The following is a 10,811-nucleotide window of genomic DNA, read 5'->3' as shown; positions in this document are numbered from 1 at the left end:
TAATAACACTGTTAAATCCTAAAAAGAATATAATTTTTTTTCATACTGTATAATTATTAAAATCCAGCAACAATTTAAGAAAACAATGCAAGTGTTTTAGAACAAGGAGAAATCTAGCGCACATGCACTCAACTTATTTTCACTCTAGATTTAAATTGCATTGGATTTGGGAACCTCCCTTTTTTATGGTTTCTACTGTAATATAAAATGATGGCAGGTGGACACTGTGTGGGATATATTAAATGACCTGTGCTGTCTGGTCAGCCTGATAGCCATCTATGCTTACATCAGGCCGAACTGATGTCAGATGCTCAGCATTGCTTGCCTATAAAAACAGGAAGGATTTCGCAATCAGCCACTGGCACGTGGCTGTTGGTCTCATTCCAGACTCCTTTCACCACTGGGATGATTGTGTTTACTTTTTTTCATTTCTCTAAATGAACAGGCCTTTTTATGATTTTTCCTTGACTTCCATAGTGAGAAATATATCAAAAAATATATCAAAAACAAATATATCAAAAATGCTCATCTTGACATTTGACAGGATGACGATAAGGAGATGTATTAGTTTCAGAGAGCCTGTGATTATTTTGCACATACAAATAGCACATTTTCACATGCCTTTGATGTTCAGTGCTTGTCTATCAAGGACAGCAGTTGGGTTTTCATATTCCATGGCAGAATGGCAGTTATGTAATAACGTGCACCGGCACAGAATTTCACGGTGGCAGATGACGGATCCCCGAGGACTTCGATCACTCTCTTAGCTCTCAGTTCAATGTGTCTGTGCGCTTAACAAGACATGACAAAGTGTGCTGAGGATCTAGGTCAGCTTTTTTACGTTTTCTACTATTCTTCACTCTCTGTGTGTGCATTAAACAAACAATTCCATGTTTAATCAGGTGACATTCAGCTGGAAATTCAATTGCATTTAAGATTTTATCTCGAATTCCTTGTATAAATTCAAACTAAGCCATCTCCGCACCTCCCTGATGTGTTTCATTATAGAATACTCTTGAACAGAAGTTCTCAGTATGAGATTGTGGGCTTGTGCTACATAAAAGTAGATCAGCATGAGCCCTAATATTAACAGCTGGCAGCTGTTCGTACAGGCGGTTCAGAGGTGAGTGGGTTCTACATGATCCTTATATGTTTAATGCAACCCCTCTGCCACACCAGTGGTCCATCCTACCTCATGATATCCAGATGCCACAGCTGAGGTGGAAACATAAACTAGGCCCTGCCTTTAGTCTCTGATCTGATGCCCCAATCTGCACCCGGCACCACTTTTGTGGCTGAAGCGATCCATCTTTTCAACATATACGTATTGCTCTTTGTCAGCGCAGGTGGTAGCCAGAGCTTTAGTCATTTTATAAATCTGTCATGTTTGAGGTTGAGAAAGGTCTGAGGTCTTTGCATAGGAGAAGGTCTAATTGTATAGGCTATAATGTTCGGCAAATTCAGTACTGGAGTTTACATGCAGCTCAAAATATTTTGATTATCCACTATGTGTGTTATGGAGTCTTCGGTAAATGTGATTTTTACCATTACACCCTGTTTACACTGCATTCCTTATATACTTTTTCTTTTTTAGCATTTTCTGTTTGTTTTCTCCCTTTACCCATGCATTAATAAACATTAATAAATTATTGAAGTAATAAATACTTAATAAATACTTAATTCAGGTAATATTCAATATTGAAGTAAATAAACATTTTACAAAAATATTTAATATAATACATATAATAATAATTACAATAATAATAATATAAATATATTAATATAATCAATGAAATACATCTTTAATTTAGCCACTTTTTTGAAAATGTATCTTCTTTTTTGGATAACACTTTACTGTAAGGTTTCATTGTTAACATTAGTTAATGTATTAACTAACATGAACTAACCAGCAATACATTTGTTACTGTATTTGTTAATCTTTGTTAAGTTAATAGAAAAAACAGCTGTTCATTGTTGTTCATGTTAGTTCGCATGAACTACTGTTAACAAAAAACAAATACTTTTGAAAAAAACTTTTGATTTTAATAATGTATTAGTAAATGTTGAAATTAACATTTACAAAGATTAATACATGCTGTAGACGTGTAATTCATTATTAGTTCATTTTAACTTATTAGTTCATGTTCAAGTTAACTGCTGTCCGTAACTTTTTTTGTGTTCAAATTTACAAAATTATATAATGAGAATGTAAAACCTGAATCCATTTTCCAAACCATGTTTTTGTCTTACCCTGAATCATTATGGTACACATAAGTGTTTATATTGGGACTATTTCAGACCAGTCTGGTAGGAACCGCTGCGGAGGAGCACAGTCCTTGCTTAACTCGCCATAGACATAAACAGAGAGAAGTAGCTCCGGCTACAATGTTCTTCCGCAAGACGCATGCAGTTCTGTTTATTAACCGCTAGAGCACAAAAAGTTATGGACTGCAGCTTTGACTTATGTACAGTTAACTAATGTTAACTTATGAAACTTTTTGTAAAGTGTTACTTTTTTTCTTTTTTCTTTTTGTTGGTTTATAATGGTATACAACCAGTTTATTTCAGGTTGGTTATTGTGCCATTAATCAGGGACTTATCTTATCCGACAAGGTTTTTGTTGTTGTTGTTTTTTACTTGAAGGAAAAATTTAGTACATGAGATAAAAATGAGAGCACCATAACAGATGTGGAGTGAACAATGCTTGTTCTTCAGACAGCAGCAGTATTGTGCTTTATTTAGATTTTTAGACTTTCAGAGTTTTGAAATGATGGACGACGTTCAAGTGTCATAACATAAGTTCCACTGTTGCCAAATGCCATTGAAAGTGATTATCTAGGAATTAAATAAACATATGAAAGGGGTCAAATTATGCTATTTAAAAAATGCACTATTTTGTTTATTTTGTGTAATAGAATAGGTTAGTATGCTTTAATGTAAAAAAAAAAAAAAAAAGTCACATACTGAACATTATTGCAGTACCTTTATAGGCTGTATGGAACTGGCTGATTGAGTTCCGGTTTCTACAAAGCCCCTCTATCCATAAAGCCCAGAGTGCTCTGATTGGCCAGATGACTGAATGCTGTGATTGGCCAAACACCTCAAGCATGTGTCAGAAATGCATCTCCCCTTACCATAATCGTGAGCTTCAGCTTCCAAGACTTCTAAAGCAATTGTAAACACAAACAGTTAATGTCGTCATTTTTACCGTATCAGTTCGTGTCTGAGTCAGATTTTGAATATGCAGATAATCAAGCAGAAACATCTTGTACACAAGCACGACTTGTGTATGGCCAGGGTTGTACTCTCCAAGGTTCAGAAAGCTGTCCTCTGTGAAATGTGCTGTACACTATCAAACTTTTGCTTTGGATCAGTGTTATAAATAAATCTTAAACACTGATTCCTAATTTCATCCAGTTTCGGAAAGCACCCAAAACACCCAGCGTTTCTGCGACATGGCAACACTACAGTTCACTTTAGCCTCAACTTTTTTCTTTGTGTATGCCTTTGGGGGTGGCATTATGCTAATATTTAACATTGTTATGTAGATGTTTGCGGAAGTAATATTTGGACTTTGATCTATTCTAGGTATTGTAGGCAGGTCTGGAGCAGTGTTCTCTGTTTGATAGAATAAATCCCTTTGTGGGAGACTATGAGCTTTGTAACCTTGCAGATCTTATACATGCACAAACAAATACATTACACGCTAAAGGAAAAGGAATACATTAAAAAGTATCATATGTCCCCTTTAAATTAAATTATATAATCTCCAATTCCAGTCAAATTAAAAAAAAATCTACGGAGTCAAAGGGAGTTCAACAAAAACACCAAAAAATTAAGAAAACATCTTCATCAGTTTGACAACAAATGTGCTGTAAATACTCACAATGCAACCAAAAACAGAAACGCACTGCAAAAGCACAGATCACAGCGGAAATGTTTTAAGGGGACCCCAACAGGTGACGAACCTGGTGATGAAATGCATTCTGTATTTGGTTGAGCTCTGTATTTGGTTGAGTTCTGCATTTGGTTGCGTTCTGTATTTGGTTGCATTGTGAGTATTTGCAGTGCGTTTCTGTATTTGGTTGAGATGTGAGTATTTGAAGTGCGTTTCTGTATTGGTTGGGTTGTGAGTATTTGCAGTGCGTTTCTGTATTTGGTTGAGTTGTGAGTATTTGCAGTGCGTTTCTGTATTTGGTTGAGTTGTGAGTATTTGCAGGGCTTTTCTGTATTTGGTTGAGTTGTGAGTATTTGCAGGGCTTTTCTGTATTTGGTTGAGATGTGAGTATTTGCTGGGCGTTTCTGTATTTGGTTGAGTTGTGAATATTTGCAGGGCGTTTCTGTATTTGGTTGAGTTGTGAGTATTTGCAGGGCTTTTCTGTATTTGGTTGAGATGTGAGTATTTGCTGCACGTTTCTGTATTTGGTTGAGTTGTGAATATTTGCAGGGCGTTTCTGTATTTGGTTGAGTTGTGAATATTTGCAGGGCGTTTCTGTATTTGGTTGAGATGTGAGTATTTGCAGCATGTTTCTGTTTTTGGCTGAGATGTGAGTATTTGCTGCACGTTTCTGTATTTGGTTAAGTTGTGAGTATTTGCAGCACGTTTCTGTATTTAGTTGCGTTGTGAGTATTTGCAGCATGTTTCTGTATTTGGTTGAGATGTGAGTATTTGCAGCACGTTTCTGTATTTGGTTGAGATGTGAGTATTTGCAGCATGTTTCTGTATTTGGTTGAGTTGTGAGTATTTGCAGCAGGTCTCTAAATTTGGTTGAGATGTGAGTATTTGCAGCGTGTTTCTGTATTTATTTGCGTTGAGAGTATTTGCAGCATGTTTCTGTATTTGGTTGAGATGTGAGTATTTGCAGCACGTTTCTGTATTTGGTTGAGATGTGAGTATTTGCAGCGTGTTTCTGTATTTAGTTGCGTTGAGAGTATTTGCAGCATGTTTCTGTATTTGGTTGAGATGTGAGTATTTGCAGCATGTTTCTGTATTTGGTGAGATGTGAGTATTTGCAGCATGTTTCTGTATTTGGTTGAGATGTGAGTATTTGCAGCATGTTTCTGTATTTGGTTGAGATGTGAGTATTTGCAGCATGTTTCTGTATTTGGTTGAGATGTGAGTATTTGCAGTGTGTTTCTGTATTTGGTTGAGATGTGAGTATTTGCAGCATGTTTCTGTATTTGGTTGAGATGTGAGTATTTGCAGCATGTTTTTGTATTTGGTTGAGATGTGAGTATTTGCAGCACGTTTCTGTATTTGGTTGAGATGTGAGTATTTGCAGCAGGTTTCTGTATTTGGTTGAGATGTGAGTATTTGCAGCATGTTTCTGTATTTGGTTGAGTTGTGAGTATTTGCAGCATGTTTCTGTATTTGGTTGAGATGTGAGTATTTGCAGTGTGTTTCTGTATTTAGTTGCGTTGAGAGTATTTGCAGCATGTTTCTGTATTTGGTTGAGATGTGAGTATTTGCAGCACGTTTCTGTATTTGGTTGAGATGTGAGTATTTGCAGCATGTTTCTGTATTTGGTTGAGATGTGAGTATTTGCAGAGTGTTTCTGTATTTGGTTGAGATGAGAGTACTTGCAGCGTGTTTCTGTATTTAGTTGCGTTGAGAGTATTTGCAGCATGTTTCTGTATTTGGTTGAGATGTGAGTATTTGCAGCATGTTTCTGTATTTGGTGAGATGTGAGTATTTGCAGCATGTTTCTGTATTTGGTTGAGATGTGAGTATTTGCAGCATGTTTCTGTATTTGGTTGAGATGTGAGTATTTGCAGCATGTTTCTGTATTTGGTTGAGATGTGAGTATTTGCAGTGTGTTTCTGTATTTGGTTGAGATGTGAGTATTTGCAGCATGTTTCTGTATTTGGTTGAGATGAGAGTATTTGCAGCGTGTTTCTGTATTTGGTTGAGATGTGAGTATTTGCAGCATGTTTCTGTATTTGGTTGAGTTTTGAATATTTGCAGCACGTTTCTGTATTTGGTTGAGATGTGAGTATTTGCAGTGTGTTTCTGTATTTAGTTGCGTTGAGAGTATTTGCAGCATGTTTCTGTATTTGGTTTAGTTGTGAGTATTTGCAGCACGTTTCTGTATTTGGTTGAGATGTGAGTATTTGCAGCATGTTTTTGTATTTGGTTGAGATGTGAGTATTTGCAGCACGTTTCTGTATTTGGTTGAGATGTGAATATTTGCAGCGTGTTTCTGTATTTAGTTGCGTTGTGAGTATTTGCAGTGTGTTTCTGTATTTAGTTGCGTTGAGAGTATTTGCAGCATGTTTCTGTATTTGGTTTAGTTGTGAGTATTTGCAGCACGTTTCTGTATTTGGTTGAGATGTGAGTATTTGCAGCATGTTTTTGTATTTGGTTGAGATGTGAGTATTTGCAGCACGTTTCTGTATTTGGTTGAGATGTGAGTATTTGCAGCGTGTTTCTGTATTTAGTTGCGTTGTGAGTATTTGCAGCGTGTTTCTGTATTTAGTTGCGTTGTGAGTATTTGCAGTATGTTTCTGTATTTGGTTGAGATGTGAGTATTTGCATGACGTTTCTGTATTTGGTTGCGTTGTGAGTTATTTGCAGCCTGTTTCTATATTTTTGGTTGCGTTGTATTCACAGCGCATTTCTATACTTTTGGTTGCATTGTGAGTATTTGCAGCTTGTTTTTGTATTTGGTTCCGTTTTGAGTATTTGCAGTGTGTTTCTGTATTTGTTTGCATTGTGAGTATTTGCAGCGCATTTCTGTATTTGTTTGCATTGTGAGTATTTGCAACACATCTGTTGTAAATCTGATGATGTTTTCTTAATTTTTTTTTTACATTTGTTTTCTTTCTATGTGCATGTGTTTTCTCCAGTTGCAGCCTGTTGAGCTCTCTCTGCCATATTCTTAACGGCAACTGTGTCACAATTGCAGATCTGTTAACAATAACAGCATTGCCGCCTTCAATCATTGCTCAAACTCATTTGCAAATCAACTTGGCCTAAATATCTAAAAAATATTCCCCCTGGTTTCTCAATTTCCTTTTTAACAGACTTGCGTGTCAACAGCAATCAATGTGGAGACAGTCAACCCGTTTCGGTCAAACAAGTCTGAGGAATGGATAACTCCACGACCTGGTATTTGGCTCTGAGGTGGCATGGGTCCAGTCACCACAGGCCACTCTGCAATCCCCAAAATAGTCCCTCTAAATTATAGGTTCACTTTGGACCCAAAAAGTGCAGAGCCTGATTTCAGTGGATGTTAAGAATATGTCTATGAACACTAGTGGTTATTCCAGCAGATCTGAGTTTGGAAACTTTCTTTTATGCAATTAAGGAACTAGCAAACCCCTGCAATGTTTTCCAACTCAAAACCACAAGTCTGTATTTTGGTGTTTTATTCAGTCTGGCAGAATAAGGAGATGTCTATGGGAGAGCCACAGTATTGTAAGGTATGTCAGCCTCGCAAACACCTACTTCTTTCAAATGCAAAGCTGAGATTAGCTTTTGTATTTAGTTTGTATTTAAAGTGAGTTAATTGCAGATATGATTTTTCAACACAATATATGATGGAGTCTGTGCAAGCAGTTCATATTTCATGCTTCATATTTATAAAGGCGCCCCCTTGATCTATTTGCAGATTAACTGAAAGCCAATTAAATAATCTGTCTGACAGTTTCTAGTTGACAGGCTGTAAATGCCAAGTGAACCAGATCAGAGCTGAGCAGACAGGCCAAGGTGAAGCACATTGGCCAAGAGGCACTGAAACCTTGAGTGGTAGACAATCTCTCTGTTCACCAAGCCAAGTTGTGTATGTGTATGATTGAGCTAAAGGGGATGGAGCTATGCTATCTATCACAGCTGATTGATTGTCCTCCAAAGCCCATTACCTTGAGTTCTGTTTCAGGCTGCCAAGCATCTCCCCTTTGCTCCCGTTCACACAGGCTAAGCAAAACATTTCAACACTTCATCTGATATTAATTAGTAATCACTTAGACTGAATGTCATATATAAATTAAAATAATACATATACACACATCCAGTATTTAATATAATTTATTATGCTAATAATACAATTTCATAAAGATGGTATGTCCTTTATGTTTCACAGAAGTAAAAAATGCTCTGTTTTTCAATAAGAGTCTGATTCACATTAGAAAAAAATGTAATATATGTATTAAGATACTGTTTTTATTGGATATAACAGTGATGCATCATATTGTTTTATTATAACTCCTACTATAATGGTTTCCAGGTGCACTAATATTCATTAATTGTTGTAAAGGTTTGGCCTGATTTGTTCAATCGCAATAGGTATTTAAGAATTTCCACATTTCTTTAAAGGTTTTTTTTGTACCTTTGTATTGTATGTTTTATGTTTCACAAAATGGACACCGGTAGCCCGGACACTACTTTGTTTTGTACAAGCTATGACTTTCCTTAATACTGTTTATCCAAACTTTAGTGGAAGGGAGGCAGACTTAAACAATGGCTAGATTTACAGGAAGCAGATAAGCAGCGACTAGGTAATTTAAAGGCAGTTGGAATTATCACAAACATTGAAGCGGTTGAAGGTCCATGACCTTCAGAGTTACTTCAGCAGATGTTTAAGTGTAGGGTGACCTCACAAAACAAACTAAATGATTTCACTGGAAACACGAGTAAATCACAGCTTCGATCAACTCTGGTGATTTCAATTTGAGAAGTAAAAAGTTAGCATGTATTGAAACTCCAACAATCCAATCCCATTCCAAAAGTCTTGTGTGGATTTTGTTATATGGAACATCTGTGTCAATATTATTAGATCCGTCAGCCTTTTTGTGCTTTTAAATTGCTCAAAGCGAACCACTTTCCATCTGAGAATGGTCAGCCACGAAAACACTCAGGTATGGGGGGGAGTGTGTGTGCTACTGAACTACATGAAGCGTCCAAGGAAATATTTTAGCCCACACTTTCCTGGAACTTGGACTTGAATCATTGAATCGACGGTTTGCAAACAAACAACTATAAAAGGCCTTGATTTTAAGGATTAAAGCAATACATGTACTAATAATTGACCAGGTAATTGTAATATCCATCCAATGTGTTATGAAACCACCATGAAGTATTGTTTACAGTAATGCTATTTTGTTTACTACAGTGCTGTTCATAGAAAGCTAGTATGACTTAACTAATACTGTAGTTTACCTTTTCAAATTCAGGGGTGAATTACAGTAATCTGCCAGTTTCCACGTGGTAAGATTTTTGTTTATCACATGGGACACTGTACAGCCCCTCCATCTGATACTCACATTTTTAACCTCTCTGATGGGCCTCTTATTCATATAGTCATTGATTGGTTCCTCTCGTTGTCAGTCTACTGCTATACTGTATGTTAATTCAATGCAAATGTTTACACACACTTTGTAATATATGGTAAACAATATATTGACACTACCGTAATATGAACTCACTATGTTTGGCAATAGCGTTTCAGAATTCAGACTTTTATTTTTTCAAATCTACTTTTTCATTGCTGATAGAAAGTTAATAGCTATAATAAATGATTTGTTGATGAACTATTAAGATCAGCTTAAATGCTAGTCAAATGTATTAAAATGAATAGACGCAAATTAACAATTGTATTTTTTCTTTTCATTGTAATTGTAAAATGAAACTTTTTTTAATTAATTGAAGTAAAGATGAAGCACTTTTAGTTGTATTATTATGTACAAAATCAAGTGAAAATGCATTTTTTTAGAGTGCTGTCCGTAACTTTTTTTGTGCTCAAGATTTACAAAAATTGTATAATGAGAATGTACAACATGAATCCATTTTCCAAACCGTGTTTTTGTCTTACCCTGAATCATAATGGTACACTTAATAATAAGTGTTTATATGGGGACTATTTCAGACCGGTCTGGTAGGAACCGCTGCGGAGGAGCACCGCGTGACTCGCCATAGACATAAACAGAGAGAAAAAAGTTGCAGCTTTAAAGTTGCCATGAAAAGTTGTGATTTTCTTTATTGTGATGTATATATAGTGAAATGGCTTCTCAAACGAAAAAAAATGTAGTACAGGACTTGATTTTGTCTATCAGGAATTGGTTGGATGGTTGAATGGTTGGTGGTTGTGAGTGACAGGTTGTCCTGCCCTCGTGCCAGTAAACACGTCATCAGAGAATATATATAATAATATATATATATTTACATATATAGGGCTCGACATTAAACCTGTTCACATGCTTGTCAGAAAGTAAAAAATTCACTCACTTCTCCGAGTAAAAATTTAGCTTGTCTGGGATTTGTTTTATTTTTTTGTGTTGTAAATAAAATGTATTTAAAACATTTGATTATATATATATATATATATATATATATATATATATATATATATATATATATATATATATATATATATATATATATATATATATATATATATATATATATATATATATATATATATATATATATATATATATATATATATATATATACATATATATGTGTGTGTGTGTGTGTGTGTGTGTGTGTGTGTGTGTGTGTGTGTGTGGAATCCCTTATGGGGGGGGGGGGGGGGGGCATTTTTTGGTCCCCATGAGGAAAACATCTTATAAATCAGACTAAATGATGTTTTTTGACAATGTAAAAATGCAGAATGTCTCCTGTGAGGGGTAGGTTTAGGGGCAGGGGCAGTGTAGGGGGATGGAAAATACGGTTTGTACGGTATAAAAACCATTACGCCTATGGAAAGTCCCCATAAAACATGAAAACCCAACATGTGTGTGTGTGTGTGTGTGTGTGTGTGTGTGTGTGTGTGTGTGTGTGTGTGTGTGTGTGTGTGTGTGTGTGTGTGTGT

This window comes from Gobio gobio (assembly GCF_949357685.1).
Source record: "Gobio gobio genome assembly, chromosome: 20".
Classification (NCBI taxonomy): domain Eukaryota; kingdom Metazoa; phylum Chordata; class Actinopteri; order Cypriniformes; family Gobionidae; genus Gobio; species Gobio gobio.
The sequence above is the reverse complement of the archived record's forward strand: the minus strand, read 5'-3'. Positions refer to the sequence as shown.